Raw genomic sequence first — 24,195 nt, forward strand, 5'->3', positions numbered from 1 at the left:
ACTTAATGAAATCCAGATTGGTTGCAGCATCAAGATGGCCCATAAAATACATACAATATCATAAAATACAACTCTGGTTCTTTTTTCTCTGAACATAGGGCAAAAAACTCTACTTGTACCTAACACCAAATACTGTATCTGGTACCGGATCAATTATGTTACTGAGGTATTTTCTGAATGCAGTGCTTGTCCCCATTGCATGGTGATTTTGACTCTTGCCTGTTTTTCACAAATAATGGTCCTAATGCATTGTATAGCTCTTCTATAAGCACTGAAGTGTAGTTAAATACCAGCATAAAGGACGTGACAAACAAAGTTAGAAATGGGAGAGGAAGAGTGGGGAAGAAATTGAAAAAAAGAAAAAAAAAATCAATTTTAATAATAGCTTGACAATTACAATTAAGTAATCCAAAGCTCAAGCTGAGCATTTTTGTTACACACCGCATGAATGATGTTTGTACTTTGGAACCTTTAAAATATTTAAGCAGAGAAGAAATGAAATGAACTGCAACCAGTTAAGGTCATCCATTTAGGACAAAATTGATAAAATATTAAAATGAAAGAAATAAATTTTCAAACAGAGATACTGAGGCTTCATAGAGATGCATTATTCAAAGCAGAAGAACATGTGTGACCTCTAGGCTATTACATAATGGAGAAAGGATATGACAGTTCAAATGTGCAGGAACAGCAGAGGCAGAGAGGGAAGATGGATTAACAATTCCATAAGGCAGTGCCAGGCTTCCAGAGTACTTTCACTGGACCTCTGTATTAAAGCATTGCACTCTCAGAGCCACTTCTTGGACCCCACTATTGTATTGGCCTTAAAAACCTGTGGAAAGATCATGGATTTTAACTAAAGATTGATTTTGTGTCTAGCTGAGCTTGTTGGTTCCCAGATGCTGCCATTTACAGCAGGGATGGTCCCAGGCTGCTGAATTTCAGTGCCTCAGCTTCTTCAAAATCCTCACTCTGTCCTTACACATCTTTCCATAGAACAGCCTGGAGCCAGGACAGCACTGGCTGGCCAAGGTGTAATCATCACACACTTCTCCCTTGCTGTGGTCAGCTTTGCTGGCTCACAGCCAGCCTTTCCTTTGACCATCTCTTCCCTAGCAGGCCTTGAAGATGCCCAGATTTTACTTTGGACATCTTCAAGAAAAGTAGTCAACCTCTAGCAATAAATTATTCCGTTGTAATTTAAGGCCAGAGTCAGTATTTATTACACAGGGCTTATTATAAAATGGGGTTTTGCAAAGGTCTCATCTCTTTTATATCTGAGGTTTTGGGGATAAATCTCCCCAAAATGAAGAAGTGGCTGCCTAAAATGAGAAGTATCTTTAAATTCCAGCAAAATCTGCCTAACAGCAAGGTCTTTGCTCCTTTGAAAAATTAATTTCCACCTAGCAGAGGGCTCTTGACTTCAAGCTCAGTGTTCGGAGGCAATTTCATTGCTCTTCTGTTGGCAAAACATGTTCAGTATTCACACAGCCAGAAATGCTGTGCCTAATGTAAGGTTTGGAACTGCACGTCAGGCGCCAGGCATCAAAAAGTTAGGGCACATAATGCCAAAGCTGTTTTTTTGGATGCTTATTAGCCTCCCTAGAGGACATGCAAGAGCACCTAAAACATTATGAAAATTAGTGTCACTGACAATCATTTGCGATCTTGAGTCTTCCAAATGTTTTTGATCCTCTTCCCATTTTTACTCAGTTGCAATCACTCCATGTAAAAAAATAAATCTTTGCATTTGCAGAGTAAGCACTTATTTCTAGCTCTCAAAGCTCCTTCCAAAACCAAGTGTAAACATTATTAGCTTGATTTTATAGCTGTCCTAAGCGGAGAGAAAGGGACCGTTTACAAATGAGCTTCTATGCAGGATGCAGGCCTAACCTATGATACTTCTTCCCTGTTCCTGGCACTTCAGGCTCTTATTCTGACAAAGTATTCCCTCAAATAATGCAAAAGGTTCCAATCACATTTTAGTTGTCTGTAAATTTTACCCCAGAATTTGAAAATATGACCATATTCCTTGTGCTTATAATTGTCAAAAGTGATCATAGAATAGGATCCTTTGAGTCAAAGTTAATTTTTTGTTGACATACCTCAGACTGACCATATTGATCAAATCAAAGGTCCAGGCCACCAGGTACCATTCATCCAGCAGAAGCCAACAGCAAATGCCTAAGGAAGTGAACAAGCAGTGGCAAACATGCAGAAACACATCCTCAGTATAGTCCTATAGTTTCTAGTCATCTAAGATTCAGGGATTATTTTTATAAGTATTTTTTTAAAGAGTTAGTATCTGCATATTTGAAAGTCCCAGACAAGTTTTACGCTCATTAAGTTGTCTGATTATGTTTTCAATAGAAACAAAAAAGTGAGATTCACAAAACCCTGTAGAAATGAGTACCACAGTTAATTACAGGTTGTGTGAAAAAAACCCCTGTCATGATCTTTCTAGATTTCAGCTGGTATTCCGCTTCCTGCTAAATCCAGCAGAAAAAAAATCCATTGATATTGGTGTGTGGGAGACTGGTCTCAGAATTACCTAGAATAAAACAAAGAAATACGTTTTAATTAAGCCAATCTGTCTTCCTCAAAAATCTGGTAAAGGATTTATATGGCAAGACTGAAGAAGTAGTGAACTACCCTTTTCAGATAATAGAGGAGCAAAACTAAATCAGATAACTTGGGAAACTCACATCAACTTTATTGAAATTTTCTGAAACATTCTGCTGTGCCTTCAGTGCAGACAGGAATTTTGCAGCCAACATAGTTTTTAAAACTGAGATAAGTATGTGTGTGGGGGGAGGGAATAATAGAGCTTTCTATTAATGGAAAGCAGTCCGGCTGCAGCCTGAACTGTGGTGTCTTCCCTCCCCATAATCATGGCATTAATTACTTCATAGGTCAAATTATGTTTCTGTTTGAAAGAGTTTGGCTGTCTACGTGAATCAGGGCATGCATATTTAGATCTACTGTATCCTCCAGCATGGGCTTTTATTCTTGTTTGATGCATGCAGGCTACTAATTTAGATTTTCATTGAAGATGGCTATTTTTTCCTCTCCTGCACAATGGCAGTCCAGTTCCAAAATATATAGAACGAGCACATATTAAGTGAATTTGAGGGCAAGTATACTTCCTCCTTTGACCATATGGACAGGATTTTTCTTTAAAATAAAAAGGCCAAAAAGTGACTGGAACAATGCCCAAAGGGGAGAATAGCGACAGACATTTAAAGGTGAGCTCACTAGATTTATAATAGCAGGGGACACTATCATCCTTTCCAGCCAGCTACCCAGTTAGCAGCAATGCTTATATCACAAGCAGGGCCCATGAGATCCTTCTTTAGAAAATAATAGCTACAGCTATTAATATATGGGGGAAGCTGTAGCAATCCACTTCAGATATTGATAATAAATTACATTGTTCAGATATGAGATTACACACTCCAGGCAAGCAAACAGAAAAGCAGGTTTTTTGTGTGTATCAGTGTTATTTAGAAGAGCTGCTTGGAAAAGTTTTAAGGAATTAGAGTGCTTCTGTCCAGAAAGAATAGCCAAGAGCTTTTAACAAAAATACTGCTCATCATTTAAGCATATTAGTAGCCTGGATGAGACAGTGGCTCAGGGCTCACAGGGAAGGTGCTGCTTCTTATGTTAACCTGATCCCACTATTTGTGGGAATGACTTGTGAAATTACTTTGAATGTATCAGACAACACAGAGACAACATCAAAGTATTGTAGCACATAGCAGGGCTTCTTCAGTCAATGAAAGCCCTTTCACAGTAGCATTAGAATCATCTTTAAGAGGGCCAGTAGTGACCCAGCAAGCCACCCACTAAGAACCAAGACAAGCAGTCTTGGTCTCAGAATTTTTTAGAGGATTAGCTTGCTCCCATGTGCAAAGTGATGTAGCAATTTTGTTGTCATAGGAAACACAATGGGGTAGCAGAAAATAAGCCTGAAAATTCTAGGATTGATAACTCTAAATACATTTTAAAAAACCCATGAGGTTGTTTTAAGAATTACTGTACTTCAGAGCCCAGTGATATTTCAGTCATCTGGCTGGTCTGCTGGTGTTGAGATAAATGGATTCAATGTTTTTACATTTTTCTCAGCCACAAAGATTAGACATTTGTTTGTGTGTATTATGATAGCAAATATGCTCATATTACCACAGCTATGGGAGCTGAGAGCTGTACAAGCCCTTAAAAATGGTGACCTTGTGGATAAGGTTGTGAGTGTTGCCATGAGTGAGCTCCAAAGACATTTCTGAACTCTGTTCAAGATCCTTCTCTTCCGATTTCTGACTGAGCATACAGAACAAGAATTCCCACTGAAGCCTACAGTAGTTAAAATCCCTTTTACTTGAGGTGTTCAGTGCTTTGCAGGATCAGAGCATAAGCAAGGCTTACAAATGAATACAATCAGAGATCGGTGGGTTTTTTACGTTTTTAACTGTATTGCAGTCTTTAACACCATGTTTTAAAAAAAAGTCAGACTGTAAGAGGATAAGCATAATACAGCAAGTTTGAAAAATTCCCTGACTCCCTGGCACCACAGATTCAAGTCTCGGGGTCACGGAACCCTTCACCTTTCTCAGCTAGATAAGACGACTACTGCAATATTTAATACAAGATAAGCCACACAAGCATTTGACTGGATTTGACCTCTCAGACATCTTACAAACCCAAGAGCTCGTGTAACCTGAACCTCTGCAAGGAAATGGATATTTGTACATTCTCCTGTAGCTCCAAGAACTGGACACTTTGGAAACATCAAATATCATAAGACATGCTGAAGGTGTTGGCTAGAAATACTGCTGAAGACACTTCTTTATCTGTATCCTCAAGTATCAATGGCCAAAGCTGCCACTCACCCAGGCACAAAGAGCAGGCTGAGCTCTAAGAGTCTGTACATCAGCAAAGCTCCTTTTCAGAAGCAGCTGCACCTCAAACAGTAGGCACATAAGAACACCAGACAGGTCTACCAGGTCAGATCCTGCTCCTAAGTGACAACAGACTACTTAGAGACACCTCTTTGCATGGGAAGCCTGGATGGGTTCTCTGTTGCCCCACGTATATCACTGTATTTCCATGTAACTTGGTGGTGTGGTGGCAGACACCCTGCATGGTCAGATACACAAACATAAAGTTATGTCCTTCACAACCAGAGAAGAAACCAGATAGCCAAAAACATCCACTTCACATGATTTTGCTGTCCCAAGCATTGTCCTGGTGGTGTAAGCTCTGGTCCACCAGACAAGCAGGGCAGGAGAAGACCGAAGGCTGCATGCAGGTGGGCAGCATGGGCAGCCACAGGCCTGGCCACACTCCACTGACTCTCCCAGTCTCCCATAACCAGTTGGCCAGGAATCCTTAAATTCTTCACCCAGCTTCCGTATAAGTATTTCTACTCACATGAAGCACATACACAGTTTCAGAGCACCTTAAACCTGTCTCCCCATGTGACAAGGTTTCTCTCAGTGGCTACTGTCACAAAAGAAAGCCATGCCCAAGGAGAGGTACTCAGAGTTTGCCTGCCTGCTTAGCTCAGGTTTCTCAGGTACCAGCAGATGCTGTCATTCATATTGCTGTGGCATCCAAATCTGCTCTGAGAAAAGTTATCTGTTGGTAAGGACACACATGGCTTGTCTACAGTTGAGGCTCTGGTAGTGCCACATGCAGACTAGCAACAGTGGAAAATTCTGAAGTGCAGACAACCTCAGACAGACACAGAAATAATCCACCAAATGTCAACAAACTTATGCAAAGCATTCCTGTTTCAGAAGCAGTAATTCCTTATGAAAGTGTTTCCATTTTATACTTCATACTTCAGGGTGCACTTCAAATGCCTCTGAAAGTTCAGGACAAAAATTCTTGTCTTAATCCAAATGCCCTCTAAATAGCAATGGAATTTTGAAATTGCCTGTAAAATGTCAGAGACTTGGGGACTTTTTTTCCCCTTCTCTTGTGGCATCAGCAGAAATGTAGATGACACAAATTCAAACCACATAGGTGGAACTAACATTCCCCTCCTAGCTCAGTTTTAAACACCAGAGGTATGTGTCTTGTTTAGCATGATTTATGAAGGCTTCTGGGGAAGTCAGGACCACTTGAAACCCCTATGACTAAGAAGAAATAAACCAAACCAAACCACTGCAAAAAAAAAAACTTAGGAAAAAGTGTTAAATGTAAATTAATGAAGAATTTTGGTATGTTCTTAATGCTGTGTAAAAAGAAAAAGTAATTAGAAAATAATAATTTAAAAATCTATTCTTTCCACTGTAATTGCATTTGTCTGTATAAATATATTAATATATAAATATAATAATAAATATATAATAATATATAATAATAAATAATATATAAAAATAAATAATATTTAATATATTTTATATATATAAATAAATAATAATAATAAATATATTAATTCCTGTTCCAATTCAGTCCTAACATAGCATGGTTTGTATTAGTAAGTGGCAGGAAAACATATGTTACGGTTAGTGATTGAAGATATCTAATCAAGGACATATTTTTGGGACTGAAAACAAGTACAGTAATAGAATTTTATATAGACCATATTTTTTTTTCCTTTAAGAATGGAAACTATGGTACACTATAGAGCACATCTGTTTATGAAGAACTGGAATAAACTCCTATTTATATGTTTATTTTTCTTTTTACTAAATTATTGTCAATGTGGGTTATTTTTCCTCATTCTGACTGATTGTTGCATGAACTCTTCCATGCATTATTGCAAGTTGATTCAAGCATTTTTGTCCAAACCATTTCACATTACACAATTCAACATTTAAAAGATCTGGAATCAAACTAATCTATTGCTTTTGTAGTATTAAACTTGATGCTAGCCAGCACAGTCCCACATCTGAAAACACTTGCCTTAAGTATGCAAATAGTCACAATTCCTTCAGTAGGTCCACTGTCATACTTAAATATGTGTGTTTTCAGGTCCAGGAGCCTGGTGAGTCTTCACCAGCTCTGTGTCTGTGTGTCCTGCAGGTATCTATTGGCTGCAAAATGCAAAAGAGATGCAATCCACAGGCTGGGCAACTGCTTGCAAGATGGATAAATACAATCAATTTGCCAGAGGTACTTCCTTTGTGTCACATTGTTGCAGGCAGGAAGACTTGACAACCTGCGCCTTCTAAGGCAACAGTTCAAGGTGGCTAAGATCAGTTTCCTCAACCTGACATAAAGAGGTATTAGGGATTATTTCCCTGACAGAGACAAGGAGCTGACCTAGATTCAGATGCAAAGGTTATATATGTGTAAATGTTACATGTATTACTAAAGTTACAGGATGCTTTTAAAATCAGAATTAATATTGCATGGTAGTGGTTCTAAATATGTGTGTAATGAACAATAGGTTGACCATAAGATCTGAGATCAGCTGACCCTGATGGCAGTGACAGTAAACTGCTGCTGGTATAGTTCAGGCTGACAAAGGGAGAAATACGACATTGCTAGGAGCAAGTCACCTGCTCACTTTCTTCTTGTTACCTACAAGTCAGCACTAACTGGGTGTTACTGCCTAGTATGCAAATACTGTGCTTTTATTATAAACACATACACAAATATATATATTTCACTTATATAATACACACACACATACTTACAAGAAAAAATATTCTTAATGAGGATTCCTTGGTCTTCTAGAATTTGCAGAGACCTCTCATTGCCTTCTTCCAAAAGGTACAGCCCTGCGTTAATTGGTTTCATTAATTTTACCCACGCAAAGCTTTTTTTCACTTCTGCTTGGGTGATTTTTTGAACTGAGCTTCCAGATACGCTCTGTTCCAGCCATGGATAAGCCAGTTACAGTTAAATGCCACCCTTTCCATGCTGTTGTATGGATTACTCACCACATGGATTTGGTAGATGAAGTCCAGTATGATGACAGAGTTCCTGTGACAGCAGAAGACAAGGCAATACTGAGTTAATTTCTACTGCACTCCACTCTTGGGAGTGGTGAACTCCTGTTTGAGCTGATGGTGGGACAGACTCCAGCTCTTCTCCTGTGAACGTATTTCGAATGGCAAGAGACAATTTTTCCAACCCTTTGTTGCAATGGGCTTCTTACACCAAGCTTTCATTCTGAAATCTTTCAGGTTAACTCAGCGACTTCTTTTAATGTGGTAGGACTTTATATTCTGTGGTGTCCTATATTATTTTAACCTTTTCCCCTTTTGACCAAGCTGGTTATGGTTGTGTTAACAAGGTGATGACACCCCAGAGCTTTGCCTCTTTTCCCTACACTACTTCATTTGCATGCAACAGATGGTATATATTAAAAATAAAGAAGAAATCCACTTTTAAACATTGCCTTAGGATGTTCACCTAAAATAATGTTTCCTTCAAAAGATGGGATGATAATGATTTTAGTATAATGGCAAGATCTGAGGAAGTTAGAGATCATTTGATTTTACAGTGGCCAATAGTAACTGAATATTTAAATGTAGACATGCTACATTTTAATGTAGACATTAAATAGACATGTTCTCTGTCCTAAGGTCATAAAACAGAAAAGGGAAAGATAACTATGAAGGAGATTGCAAAATTTCAGAGTGACATTCAGGTGAGCAACTTTTGTGAACGTTGAATATTTTTGTACCTCTGGAAATTGTGCCTTTCATAAATTGTGATTTTTTTCAGCTATCTTAATAATGGTGTGAATTAATTTCATTTGAGGTTTTCTTATTGAAAAATTAGCACATTTAGTTCTGATATACTTAATAATATGCTCTGGGGAGGAGAATTAAGTAGGTGAGAGTATGTGCAAACAGGGTCAAGCAGCATGAAAATTCTTTTGGACAACAGCATTCCAGTGGAACAAGAGTCAGGAGCACAGGAGAGACAACCTGATGAAACTTGGCCCATGTTTTCCCTCTCGATAAGCAGAGTTCAAACATAATGGGAATCAAATAGAAGCTTCAAAATATTTACACATATCCAGACAGAGAAGGAAAGTTCACATCCACAATGAATGGTCATTAGAAGAAAAACCAAAGCAAAATGAAAGCAGATTTTTAGACAAAGCTGAATTTAAACCAGGGCTGACTATGGCTGCTTTTCATGGCTGAGTCTAAAATTTGGCTCAGCTCTAGTTAAACTGTAATCTGACAGCCTCCTTTCATTACAATTCTCTGCTGAGTCATTTAGTTTCTGGAAGAAACATGGTTCTGGCAACTTAAATTATGGCAACTATGAGATCACTCTTATGATATTAAAGGGTAATATCAGGCTCATTTACAAATCTCCATGGTTTGCCCAGGATATTTTTTTCCAGGAAACCCAAATGCTACAAAGTTTAGCAGCCTGTAAGGCTTGTAGTAGTAGTAGTCGTCCATTTGTTACCTTCTCAAAAAACCCCTGCAGGGTGTGTAACCTTCTTAAATTCCCTGGCTGTTTTTCATTTTCATTTCATTTTTTTCATTTCGTTTACAAATGGAGAAACTGAGAAGGGTTTTGCCATAGACAATATTATAAAGTGTTCAACAATATTATAAAGTGTGAGTGACATAAATAAGTGGTTCCCAAACAGAGGTGCACATACAAGAAGCTGTATAGAAATAAATTCTGGGTGGTAGATGATGTAAATTTGCCACTGGCAATGAATGGACTTTGATGATTGTTCTGAAGTGGGGTACACATAAGACAGACCACTGGGATGAAGGAAGAAATTCTTTATGTGTGTACTATTGATAAATAAATTATTAAAAATTATTTAATCTATTTAATTTTCAACTCATCCTTTTTTTAAAGTTTCTATTTTGTGCATGTTTTATAATATATAGAATTTATTAGCACAGCAGTACACGTATATAATTTATATATAAATAACTGATTGTACATAGAGTGGGGGTGCATTTTTTTGCTGATAGGGGTACATGAGAAAGTTTGGAGACCAGCATTTAAGGATCAACCCCTGACTGACCAAAGTGGGACTTCCATTATATGACAATTCTGCTCTAAAAGGTTGACAAATGTCTCTTGGGACTTCTTGCAAAGATCAGTGAAACAAACTGAAGCCTTTTGTAAAAACTTCAAGTGGATTTGGATCAGGCCTGTAAGAATTACAGCTGCAGAGGTAAGAGGAGGTATCTGTCACTCCTGAATCCTGTTCCTACAGTGCTGCTGGCATTGCTCTCCACAAAGTATTGTATAAACACAAAAGAAAGAAAAAGTGCTTATGTGTAATTCTGCATAGCAAAGGAGTGGTTTTGTGATGAATGAAGTACTGATATGGGGCAAGATAAACATTTCTTGGATCACAGTAAAGGTTACAGTTAGCAAAACAAATTTAGCTGTCAGCTCTGTACTTTTTCTAGCATTACACAACACAATCATAACACTTGACACTGCTGTTATAAAATAACTGAATGCACAGCCCACTAGTTTTGACAAACAATTGCATTCTATCATCCTAATAAAGGCAGCCATCTTATTCCTTAGCCCATGACTTGTCCACTCAGAGCACAGCATTGCTGCTAACAAGAGGTGCTTCGTGGTGTGAGCCCTCTCCTGCCATGGATTTCCTTTATTACTGGCGGCTCTGTCTGGATGGCATTGATCAGCACCAGCTTCTCACTGACCTTGGGCCCACAGCCTGGACAGGAGGTGTTCTCATCCTTGATGCCAATCACTCTGTCCCTCAGGCAGCTCAAAGGCATGTTCTTTTCTCAAATCTGAATGATTAAGAAGGGCACCTGAAATACAGCTATTGCTGCCGCTGCATTCTAGAAATGTGGCAAAGTAATGCAACACTTTTATGCACCAGAAATGATTCTATCACTAGGAAAAAAGGTGGGTGTATTTATTCAAATGTCTAAAATCAATCATCAGCTACCAGGAATAGATCATGTCTGAAAAGCTACTGCATATCCTCCTCAGTTTCAGTAGTGACTTCACTGGAGGTCCGTCTCATGCCTAAGTGAATGGGAGGGTCAGAATGAAGAAATTTACAGCATCAGCGTATTTTTCTTGCTGTGAACCTCCCTCCACTAACTGAAACTTCTTTCCAGTTCTCTCAGGTGACTTTTGGGCTCCATATGGATCTACTGCAGCCCTCTCCATTGTACCATATGCAAAAAGATGACTGACACTTCGAGGACATTTTTAATTTAATAGAACACATGGTTATTAACGATACTTAAATATAGAGAATATAATTGAAATTGCATTAGCTCTAGAAAAATGCACAAATATAAAACCAGGGCAACATTTAACATGGACACACTACTAGCCCATTTTTGTTAGTATATCAATAGGACATTGACTGATGGGTCTGCACTGGACTGTTCTCCAGGCACTGCCACACTTGTGCTGTGGCTGGTGCAGTAATTTCAATCTATACACAAGGGAGGGACTCAAATGATTTCAGAGGGTGCAGAGGGGCTCATTCATTAGTCTGGCCTCATAAAAACTTACTCTACTGCAAACATCGAACTGGCTACACCTATTTTAATGCAATTAAAAGACTGCATAAATCAATGTCACAACAAGCATTCCCCTTTAGACATCCACTAATGATCTTAGCTCTTAGGAGAGAGCTTTGCTTTCCTTTTCTGAGTGTCAGGTCACTACATCTGGTTGGCCTTCCATAGGCAGCAGAAGTCAGATCCTGGATAGCCAAGTGGTTACAGGTACTTTCTGGCATCACCAAGCCATTGTAGCCTCGGAAGCTGTTCAGCAGACATGCTTCTCTCCATGCTCCTGGCAGAGCAAGTGTGGTGCTTTTGGCTTGGGGGGCTTAATTTTTTTCACAGTTAGCTGATATCTATGTTTTGGGTTCGTGCTGGAAACACTGCTGATAATACAGGGATGTTTTTGTTACTACTGAGCAGGGCTTACACAGAGCCAAGGCCTTTTCTGCCTCTCACCCCACCCCAGCAGCGAGGGGGCTGGGGGTGCACAAGGAGCTCGGAGGGGCCACAGCCAGGACAGCCAACCCTGACTGACCCAAGGGATATCCCATAACACATGGAGTCATGCTCAGCATGTAAAACTGGGGAAGAAAGAATCAGGGGGTGATGTTCAGAGTGATGGAGTTTGTCTTCCCAAGTCCCCAATACACAGGATGGAGCCTGGATTTCCTGGGCATAGCCAAATACCTGCCTGTCCTTGGGAAGTGGTGGATGAATTTCATGTTTGGCTTTGCTTGCACCTGTGGCTTTTGCTTTACCTATTAAACTGCTTTCATCTCAACCCACGAATTTTCTCACTCTTACCCTTCCAATTCTCTCCCCCATCACACCAGGAGGGAGGGAGTGAGTGGGGTTGAGTTTCTGGCTTGGGTAGCACCACAACAGCAGGCACTGCTGACGGACCTGCATTTCACTGCCTCAAAGATCACTGCTATTGTTAGTGTAGCAAAGAGGCCCTGGCCCTGTCTCCAAGCCCTTTATAATGACAATACATGTCCCATTATGCACTTTTTATAAAACAGGAGTCACAAAATGCTTAGGTGGCTTATCCAGGATCCAAAGCAGCATCAAAGTGTTAATTCTTATGTAACTCTTGGGGAAAGCAGCATATTTGACTGAATCATGATGCCTCCCAACCATAAATTCTGATACTTGGATTTAGCACTTCCAGATCTATGAGCTGTTTGGTCCCTGACTAACGACTAATGAAAGAAACTGCTTTTATCCTCCAAAACTTGAAGAGAAATAGGGTATATTTCAAGCTTATTTTATGAGTGACCCCATTGTGGAACACATAAAAAGGTGGTGGTTCCCAGGAAACTTTTCATTATAAGCCTAACTAGGTAATTTTCTGGAGAAATGCATATGATATTAAAAATAGGAACTCCAAGGAAACAGAGACTGGCAGAATCACACCATGCAGAAGAGGGCTAGGTTAAAGTCACACATCCCCATCCACAACCAAGAGCCCCCTACAAAGCCCCATGGGCTGCACATTAGGTAGGGCAAGGCTGCTGAGGCTCTGGAAGGAGGTCTGTCACACACAGACAGGTGGATCCCAAAGCAGAGATCACTCCAGGTTCATCCCTTCCCCCTTCACCAACAGCATCCCGATCTGCCATTCACAGAGGTGAACAAGGGGAACAGCACAAAGCCCACTGGACACCTTCATAACGTTTATGTTTCTCTGAACATGGTTTCTATCATTATTTTATAGTCTGGAGCATGTCAACAGGAGATAAAGAGGAAAGATGACTGAGGAATTAAATTATCTGTAGTGCTGAGCAAGCCCTTTCCAGCCCACTGTGGTTTGAATTTTTCACCTGATATGATATGGCAGAAGAGGTTATGTTACACTTCAGCTCAAGATACACCTGCCTGGGAAGGCCTAACACCCCTGATTAAAGGGGACAGTGCTTGACCCAGCACCGAGGTTAATACCAAAGTGTTCCCCTGGAGCCAGGACTGTGGGCCCTCGTTACCATCACCCTCTGGATGTTTCTCTGAACACCGGCATCCCACTTGATAAACAGAATCAGTCTGTTTCAGACCTCAGACGCAAGCAGCTAGAATTTGAGATAGCTATCCTTTGATAGGCAAGGAGGGCAATTTTTATTTTTTTCTTGTGCACGTTCGGTGTCGGCAGAACTTAAATCAATCTTCCTGTGATGCCAATAGTTCACAGATAGAGCTGCAGTGCTTTAAGGAAATAGGTTATCTTTTCCCACTGTGAGCTGCTAGTTCTGAGGAGTGTTTGATACAAGTCTGAAGGAACTGCTCAATCTGAATTTGAAAGGACCATTAACCAGGAAAAATTAACAACATACTTAGAAATGACTAAGCTCGGCTGGCCAGTTTTCTAGCTATGACCTTTAATTCTCCATAAAGAGAAGGTGCTTAAAAAAAATCAGACATTCTCACCAATCTGGTTAATTAAACAGAACGGCAAATGATCCCATGTGTGGAAGGAATCCAAAACAGTTTGGGTAGAAGAAAAAAATTGCAGTTATAACCCAGTCTTATTTAAAGAAAAGAATAAATATTTAAGCATATGGTATAATATTTCATGAACCTGCGAGAGTAGTGTAAATATGTAATTGCACTAATCATATATAAATATTGCACTAGACATTATAAATAAAAATAAACTGAGAACGAAATAACTTTTTTCCCTAAAAAATGTTATCAGAATACTCAGCATATTCATACATATATTTAGGAAGGGAGTGTAAGCAGGCTAACCAAGTCTTGTAAGCCACATTAAGTTACTTGTATCAGACTCAAACTGATTAGTGCAGATTATCTGGGCACATCTGACTGTCCTGGTTGAGCAAGGATGTTGTCTGACTGTGCAGCCCAAGAAAAAATGAAACCATAGGCACTGCCAAGTCAAGATGTCAGCACTGGATTCTCTTGGTAGCTTACTGTCTCCAGAGGTGAAATTTGGAAATGAAATGTTCAAAAAAATAAAGCTTTGGTACAGGCAAACCATGGAGTTTATGTCGGAAATAAGTGGCTGCCAGCCTGTTGATCCTATTGATTAATTACAGGCTCAGGTATAAATTGAGTGCCCCTTTCCCTTAATGTCTTAAGAAGGATAACAGGAAATACAGTATGAAAAGTGATTAAAATTGGCCTATTTCCAGTCATTGCCCTTAAACCTGACAGAATGAAAAGATAGGATCTGGACGTCCTGTCACAAATTTGAAATCTCTAAGTTATTATATCAGTCAGCTGTGTTCTCTAGCAGCAAACCATAGCTAGTGTTCATAGAAGTTGTGTTTGTAGAAGTTAATTTCTTTTAAGATTATTTAAGAGATCTCATGATAACTTTCCAAACTTCACACAGGACATGATCTAGTCCTGAACCGTAAAAAATAAGTCCTGCTTCTGACTGCACCCTCACACTGCCATGGCACCCTGCTGCTAATACTTACAGTGCTAAATCTAAGTTTAGGCTTGAAGAATTAGATCATACTTCCTTTTCCCTTTCATCACACTAGAAGGTGTGTCCTCCTTACCTAAGTACTTGGTTAAATATCCCCTGGCTGTTCAGCAGGAGCCCTTATGTTCTCTTCTATCAGCAGGAAATTATGAGCTCCTGGTTCAATATGCAATTATTTAAAAACTGTATTATCATAGCACCTAATGGTCCCAGTCATGGACCATCACCCTCTTGCACTTGGCACTGGACAAGCATGTGCAGAGGCAAAGTACATTCCCCAGATAATTTTCAACTCAGTTATGAATAAAGATAAAATGGAGGGATACATCATGGAAAGCACAAACAAACAAGATTGGTTGATGTAATACAGTAGATTGAAAAATGTTGCTTTGATGGGGCTCTTCTTTCACATTTCAGTCTTCCAAGAATCATTTAAATTAGCTAAAATCCCTTGATTTCTTCCCTAATAATACTTTCCCAGGTGACCATATGCCACAGGGATGCTGCATGATCACAAATGGGAAAAATACCAAAGATCGTAAGGGGAATGAGTCATGAAGCAGCAAGACATGTTCTAAAAATATTTACAAATCCTTAGTTAGAAGAAAAAAAAAAAAAAAGGCTGCTGCAAATAGCACTCCTTGGACAACAGGAATCTTTGTATGGACAAACAGCACATGTACCAGAACAAATGGACAGCTTTTCATGTGAGACCAATTTTCAAAGAGCTTATGAATGTCTCTCTCCAGAATTTCTTCTTCAATTTTTACTTAAACTATCCTGAGTCTTACATATGGAGAAGGAACAAGCTTAATCGGGGCAACTGTAAGCCTTTCATCAATTCAATTATCCGGTAAAGGGCTCACTTGTTGAACTCAGCCATAAAATGTTAGAGTCGCAGCGCTGCTCCTGTCTATCAGCTTGTGTCCCTGAATTCTTTGTACCCTTAGGGATGTTTTATCTTTTGAGAAATGTGACAGTCTGCCTTTGGAGACTGGCCTCGGCACAGCTCCATAACCAATATATTGACAGATAGAAGGTAGTGTGGAAAGCGAAGCAGTTCACGACTTGTGTCTGTCAAGCTGCTTTCCTCTGCAGACACGGGACCTTTAAAAGTTATTACAGGACCTTTCAAACCATTACCTTACATTAATGACATCAGATTTATTTTTTCAGGGATCTATGGATCTACAGCAGTACCACATTTTCTCTCATTTCCCAGTATTTTTACTTTTTGGGAAATAGGATTAAAATATTATCATAACGCTAAGCATACACAGGGCTTATTTGCTGTTGGAAGGACAGGCTTAAAATGGAAGGAGAATTCACTGATACTGCCAGTATTTCTGACATTTTCTACTGAAATGTGACTTGATTATTTCTATATGTAAACTTGAATCTGCAGTTTCTCTTCCCTCCATTTTGAAGAGGGAGGAAGGGAGACCACTGTTTCAAAGTAAATGATAACCAATCACATCACCTCTAAGAATATACTAATCTATAAAAATTAATTCAGAAGAACAAAGGACTGGCTGTGGAATATTACAGGCATCCTCATTTCTGATTTTTCAGGACACTAAGATATGCAGCCATATTGACATCAGTGCTTCATTTTGGGGATAACACTATACAAATTGTTCGATGCTGTGATTTCCTCCTTGTTTTGCTCTCCCTGACTATCACTGTTTCTGTGCCCCAGCACCCTGGTTAGGAGAACATGAGTCAGAGTCTCCTGAAAACCATTTTCATTTAAAATCAGGATTTCCGCAAAGATAATAGAAAATTACATAATTACTTCTTACGTTGTTCTTTTCCTCCTTATTGCAATCCCTTCAAGATCGAACTGCCAAAATACCAAAGGACATAATATCCAGTTGATTTTCTGAAACTTTAGTTTAGAGGAAGCAACTCTCTTGAAGAGATAGCTATATCTATATATACGACAACGTATTTTAATTTCCTGTCTTTAACCGAAGTCACCAGCCTAATGCTAACACAATGTACTTATTGGACCTTGAGATTTTTTGCTATTTTATGGCCTTTTAATCTTATGTTCTTGCATATGATGTTTAAGAATGGTGCATCTTCAGGACGACACGATAAAAGCTTTCAGTCAGGAGCTGGGAGCGCATTTAAGAAATGCACATTTTAAATCAGCCTTTAAAATCAGTGGCAAATATTTCCTAGACAAAGTAGTAAATTCTCTGGTCTAATGTAGAATGAAACAGGTTTTGGTACTGGGTTCCTGTCCTTTCTCTCAATGAAATAATCATGTGTCCAGGTAATGGTGGACTATATTGCTGTCAATATCACTTTCACGTTATTAGGTTCAATCAATGCTGGATAAAAGGAAAAAGGGTGGTCAACAGGCAATCTGGCTTTCAGTTTAACACTCCCTTGAGGATTTTCATTATCCTTTCCTTTTCTGTTCTCAAGGTTAGCTCTAGCTAGACTATTTGTAGCTTCAGCTTCCTGGAGATAATGCACATCCACAATAGCCTTGGTCCTCCAACGTCAGAGTGCCCTTCCACCTAAGTAAGCAGAATCCCGTCTTTTTTCTATTATTTGTGACCTTTTCCTGGGTTAAAAGGTGACTCCTGAAGCAGACAGGTTTCACTTCTTATGGTGATTGCAGTGCAAAAAGCACGCTTCTACCTTGTTAGAAGTGACATCACTGTACATTAAAGACATCATATCTCCTTTCATATTAAAATGCCTGTCAGTTCTGCTGCTTGCAGGCTGTAAATCTGCCACAGTATCCCGTGCTTGGGAGCTTTCATTATGAAAATATGGAAGATAAGCACTCCACTTTACTGTCAAAAGGAAAAAGTAGTCTGGTAGTAATGAGGTTACTTTAAAAATAAATACACGATTCCTTAAACATAGATTACTTGATGTGGGGCAGCTTTTGAAAGCAATATTTTTTATTTTAATTCCTAAAAAAATTCAAGCTTAAAATATAGTATGAGTAAAGCTTGCATACACAGTCCTGTAGAATTTATTAATGCATAGATTTTGCACTTGCTCATGCAGTAAATCATTAGATTTTCCTTTGACTTTGGCCCTCCAGCCTTGAGAGAAATGACATACTAGAATTTAACCTGTTTTTCATCTTTATATCATATAGATACAAAAAGACTTGTATGTTGCGCAAGAGTGACAACACTCAGCTGTTGTTCATTTGACTGTAGAAAATATAGACAGTAGATAAATACCTCCTAAACAGCAAAGAAAAATAGAAATAATTATTGATCATTTTCTCTCATGACATCATTAGGATCTTAGTAATACCTTCCCTATTACATAGTTTTAATCCATTGATCTGAAAGCACTTTATATGTATCATTCTTTTCGTTTTACAGAGGAGAAGGTTAGACAGAGAGGTGAGAAGACCTGTCTCAACACTTGAGAGCAGCTCAGCAGCAGAAGCCAGAACAGATCCTCCCTCTCTGGACTAACTTGTCCCACACTTGATTTGCTCATTTCCAACTGGAAATTTGCATTGTTTGCTTGTGTAACCCTGAGTTGTTTACACAGCGTGTGATTATTCATTTATTATTCATTATTCATCAATGGGGTAAAATTATCACAGGTATTTCTTTATTATTACAAAAAACAAATTAAAAATCTCCTTATCCATTTTGTGCAAAAACACTAACCCACTGTTATTCCCCATTTCCACCAGAATTCCCTCCAGCTCAGGAGATTTCAGCATGTGAGCATAGCATGTGTATTTTCACATTTCATCTTCCAAATGACATACTCCATTGTTGATACTCTGAGGAGCCAAAATGAGCAGTTTAAGAGTTATTTACGGGCAATGAAGCCTTTCACCTCCAAGGCATTGATTTTAATGTCCAAACCCTATACCCAGAGATAGGAATATATATTTAGGCTGTCCTGTGTGCATTATGTGAAATCAATTGGTAATGTCAGTCCCAAGTAGACAAGCTCACAGGTGAAAGCCATGGGGGAAAGACCCCAACAAAATAAAAACAGAAACAGGAAAAAAATAAGGAAATTATTTGGATGAGGAAGGCAAATGTGTAGGAAAAATGTAGTAACTGAGAAGGTGATATGGTTGGGATATGGTCTGATGAGGCAAGAACAGAGGATTGCACGCATGTCATAGAGGACACCAAGAACGTGTGTCACTCAATGGAGCTGGAAGCAAAATGAAATGAGAAACCAAAGAAAAGCGTGTGAACGCAGTGTGCTTCTTCACCTTCCAGTTTCTGCTGAAAGCAGAGAGGATTTTCTTCCTCTTCTTTGTAGAATGAAGTCCTCTGCTGATGTAGAGCAGAACAGAGAGAAGTAATGAGAGCTGTAGTTCTTTAATGATCCAAGTCATAAGGATTTATAACCCGTTTTACAGCAATGTTGCCAACACTTTCCTGGCCACAAAAGCCTGCAAGGACTGAGTAGGCTCCTGTATCATCTGTCTTCTGCTCACGAGAGGCTTTTGAGCCTCTGCAGTTCCACAGTCACAAACCCTGTCTATGCGGAGTGCTTTCGTAGCATTCTCCACTGTTTCCAACAGCCAGGCAAGTCCAGCAGCAGCAGCAGCAAGGGTGAGATTTCTAATGCCAGGTGGTCTGGATTGCTACAGGCACTTTATGCTACTGCCCTCTCAATTTTCCAGGTAGGATCAGGTGAGTGAGAAAAGATGGGTGTTGCTTTTTGCCCTAAAGCTCCTACAATTCCTAGGAGTGGTGGAGCTGCACTGATGGCACAGATGGCAGTTTTGCCTGCAAGGCGTAAACCAGACTGTGGAACAGTGAGTCAGTTGCCCTGCATCATTCCCCTCTCCTAGAAGATAACATTTCTCCAAACCTGTTATTGCAGATCTGGAAGAGTTAGTACCTAACCTTCAATATTGTTTTATATAATTTTTCCAGGAATGTATTTTTTCTTGTAAAAGCAGACAAGACTAAAGTATAGAGGAATATTTTCTGGCATGTGTGAACACCAGGGAATCAGATCTGAACATTGTGTTTGAGGTTATACTACCTCTGAAACTGCAGGCCCTGGGGACTGGGTAACAGGCAGTCACACCAGATTGACAGATCTATATTTATAGATAGAGTCTTTATTTTCACTAGTGTATCCATTGAATTTATAATAGAGTTAAAAAGACAAGAGTTGTATAATGTACTTTGTGAACAATTAACTTTTGACTTAATATGGAACATTATGCTACTGTTCTATTCCTAACAAAACTGTTTATTTCATATATATACAACTTCTCATCCTCCCTTTTGATTTTACCCATTTTTGTTGTTATATTACAAAAGAATTGCATTCTATTTCATTCCCTTAACCTCAGAAATAATGTTTTTTTAGTCAATGGCCAAAAATTGGAGCCCATTGGAAAATACCAGCTCACAAATGCTCTAGGAGTGACCTAACATTGACATTAAATTGCATTTTATTTCTAAAGAAATTGAGCTCTTCTGTTAGCGAAGGCACACAGTGACAATAACATAACCCCTGTTATTTTAAATAATTAAGGTGGCTGAACACTCTTTAACCTTCCTTTTTCACTGAAATTCAGGACAAGGTATGTATTGTTCTTACCACACTACAAATTAGATCTGACTCATGTTTGCTTCATATCCCCAACTCTGCATCAGAAGCATTTCTAGGGAGCTGGGAACTAACTTTGCAGATGATTTGCACCAGCAGGTCAATTTAAAGTGACCACCTCAACTTGTGTCTGTGCTTAAACTTGATATCAGAGTTTTCAACCTGAGGTACTGAATCAGCTTCATCGAATTGGCTGTGGAAAAGTTTACATTGAAATGTCATCAGGAATTGATACTCCACAAAGAAAAATAAAGAATGCATGTTTACACTAATGTAAATATTCTATAGAGTCTAAGCACAAAAGGCTTTGTTCCAACTCCATCATATTTTACAAAAAACTCTAGCTAAGTGGTGCAAAAAGGAATCAGGTGGGGCTTCCAGCCTTTACTTAATACAAAGCACAAGTCTGACATGATCTGTCACACTGTATTTTAACTGGACAGAAAGTAGGAGACACAAACAGGTGACAAAAGGTCATTGTGTCACTTAAGCCATATAGGAGGAGATGAACATCCCAAGGTGGTGGACACACTGTAAGAAGCTGAAGACAACAGAATTTTGTTAGGCTCTTGTATCTAAAATCTGTAGCACAAACCTAATACTTTTTTGAGTAAGGTTCCATTCAAAAATACATTAACTTTTTAATTGAGAACATGGCAGGATATCAGCGGTTCTGATGATCTTAGCACAGCATGGGAAATAATGCTGGATAACTAAGCATCCATTTACAGGGAAAATATCTTTGAAGTTTCACTGTATGGGCAAAGACAATCATTCAAATGCTGAAAGGCTTGAACTCTCTCATCCAAATGCATGCAAAGGGGAATATCCAACCTCTTAATGCTCATGAAAACGCTGGTCCCTTGGGAAGCCAGGGAGTGCACTCCCAGGAACTCGGAGGGGGTTATGTGAACTCTGAAGGCTTCTGAGGATCTTCCATTTCTTTTTTACGGAACTGAAAGTATAGGAGACAGAGAGAAAGCCTCAGGCTGAGTTCTTACATTATTCTCCCCAGCTCCATTGAAGAGCTGCTGACGGTTCCTTGTTCACCAGGAAGTTTGCAGAGCAGGAAAAGGAGGAAGGTCCCAATACTTCCTTTCTTTCTCTTCCTTCTTCATGCAGCCTTCAATTCCTTAATGTCCTATTCCTCACACTGAGAACATCAGAAGACGACTTCTAAGAAGCACAGATCACAGCCAAAGAGCACAGCTCCAGAAGGAAGGTTTTGAGACCTCAGCTGTATTTTCAGTAACTTACAGAGGCATCCTTAGTACTGAGAAGTAATTGGAAAAACTTCTGCTGGCTTCAGTGAGAGCAGAGTTTTGCCTTCCACCTCTCAAACTCCAGAAATGCACTATTGTGTTTGCTTCAGGGCCCTCAGGAAACCATGCAATAGCAGTGCTAATCTTGAATCGCGGAGCTTCTCCACCTCAGCACTATTTCATGGAGGCTGATACCTCCTTCCAGCTCCCCGTTCTCAGAGGCTCCGAACAAGAAAAGTTTCCCTGGATTTGGAACTTGAGCTTGGGCTCTTATTTTATAGAATAATTTTTTTTAATTATTTTTTCCTTTTTTTCTAACCTAAGAAGGCACCAAAGTTAATTGTTAAAATCATGTGGTATGCTCTGATTGGGGCCAGAATGGATTTGTCCTCTCTGACACAAGTTTTAGGTGAGGACTGTTTAAAGATTGTGGCTTTTATTCATCCACTGGGTGTAGCTGGGGATTGTTCAGGCTGAATTCAAAATGTGCCACAGACATTCTTTTGTCATCTGGATTGTTGTTCATCTGCACTTATATAAACGATGTGCAATTCACAGGAGAAGGAGAAACTGGACACTCTTTCTGACCCATTCTGTGTTCTGTAGCCATCTCACTCTGAAAATTCTTTTATTTCAAGTATCTGGGAGAGAAAAACCTTCCTAACTTTGAAGTGGGTTTTATTGCATTGATAAGAGAAAGAGAGAGAGAGTGAGAGAGAGTGAAATCCCATTTCATTTTTAAAGTTAACGGTAAAGTTTTAATTAGGTCCTCTGAACAAGGATTCTGTGATGCTTTATGTTTAAGAGTTAGCAATAGTACAAGATCCACAGACTTCCATCTTAAAGTTCAGATGACAAAGGCCAACACACCTCTTTTCTTTGTAACTCTGTAACCATTTATGTTTGAGGTGAAGATGTTAATATGGAAATTTTGTGAGCTGGGAACGACTACAAACTCTATCATTGTAATTTATGACCTTTCATCTGAGGCCAAATGTAAAGGCAATTGCAATTGTTCTATATCTCAAGGCCAGCACATAGCAGATGTGTGAAATTTGGAGCGCTAGACATAAACTTTTATTACCAAATTATAAATAATTTCTATCACTTACAATGTTCACCTTTCAAGTTCATCTTGATTAAAACGCAAGGGCAGCATCTCACTGATTTCCATGAGTTATACAGCTGAAAAAGCTCTACCATGGTACACTAGGAAAAGATAAAGCAATGCAGCATTTAAAAAAATCTACTGAGAGCGAGGTATGCAACATTTTAGAACAAAATATGTTTTAATCTAGAGCACAAACAAACAAAAGATAATCATTAGTCAATGACACCTGAATTATATTTTCACTCTTGGAGATTTGGAATCCTTAAGGAGTCCATTTAAGGCTAATTTACCTCTGGGAACAGCACATGAGACTGCTTTGAGACCTGTGGCAAACCAAGGAAAATTACCCAAGATTTGGGTTCATGACTTGGTCTCAAACTATGGAAGAGGGGAGCTAAAAATATCGACTTTGCCAATCTCAATGCCTAAAGCTCCGATGTGTTTGTGAGGTTCACAGGCTGTGAAGCAGGAAAGTACAAGGATTTTCTTGACTGACAGCAGACAATCAAAGTATCCACACACATAGAAACTGTAATTAAGTATAAGCCTCAGTGAGCTAGAAAGCAGCCTATTGAGCAGAAGGCAAAACAGCTCATCAGTTTCTGATGGCTCAGAAAGAAAGAAATACAAGTTCTGAAGACAAACTCGTAAGAAATAAAACAAAGAGGAAGACTCACAAAACAAAGTGTCCCTGGTTGTATTTGCAAAATTGCCATGCAAATTTACCAGCCCAGGCATGAAAATTTTATTTGCCCAATCTTTATACTGGACATTGATAACAATGAAAACAGGAATATTCCCTTATCAAAGCATTACTCACTGAAGCCAGGCAGCCAAATAAAACTTTGCAAGTCTGCTCCCTGGAGTAACTATTTTATGTTCCTTTTCTGCTTCAAGTACTAGATATAATCAAGCACAGTTGGATGCTCCTGATTAACATGACGGTTGCCTGGAAACACAGGCACAGTGCGGCCAAACTTCCCTGACCGAGCCTGTGCTTGAACTCTGGGACTGGCAGGTGAGTGAGGTCGGGTTTGCAGCCCTTGCCTCTTAAAGCCATTTAGTCTAAGCTTTGGAGAAAAAATTGTTACTGGACACGTGTTCAAAAAGAGAAGATAACTCTAGAAAGAAGCAAGAATACAAATCTGTCTTCTGAAAAGCCATGGTATATTTTCTTTGTATCACGAGAACTGAGAAGTTTGGAAAGATACTAAATCAATAATGGACGAATAAAAAAACCCAACAAAACAAAACAGTCCAGAAGCTTTCACAGATGATTAACTCCTGTCACAGTACTAAATCCTAAAAAAAAAAAAAAAAGTATTTTCCAGACATCAG

This window comes from Corvus kubaryi, unplaced genomic scaffold (assembly GCF_017639235.1).
Source record: "Corvus kubaryi isolate FWS band 111438036 unplaced genomic scaffold, C.kubaryi_AGA036_p1.0 71, whole genome shotgun sequence".
Taxonomy (NCBI): domain Eukaryota; kingdom Metazoa; phylum Chordata; class Aves; order Passeriformes; family Corvidae; genus Corvus; species Corvus kubaryi.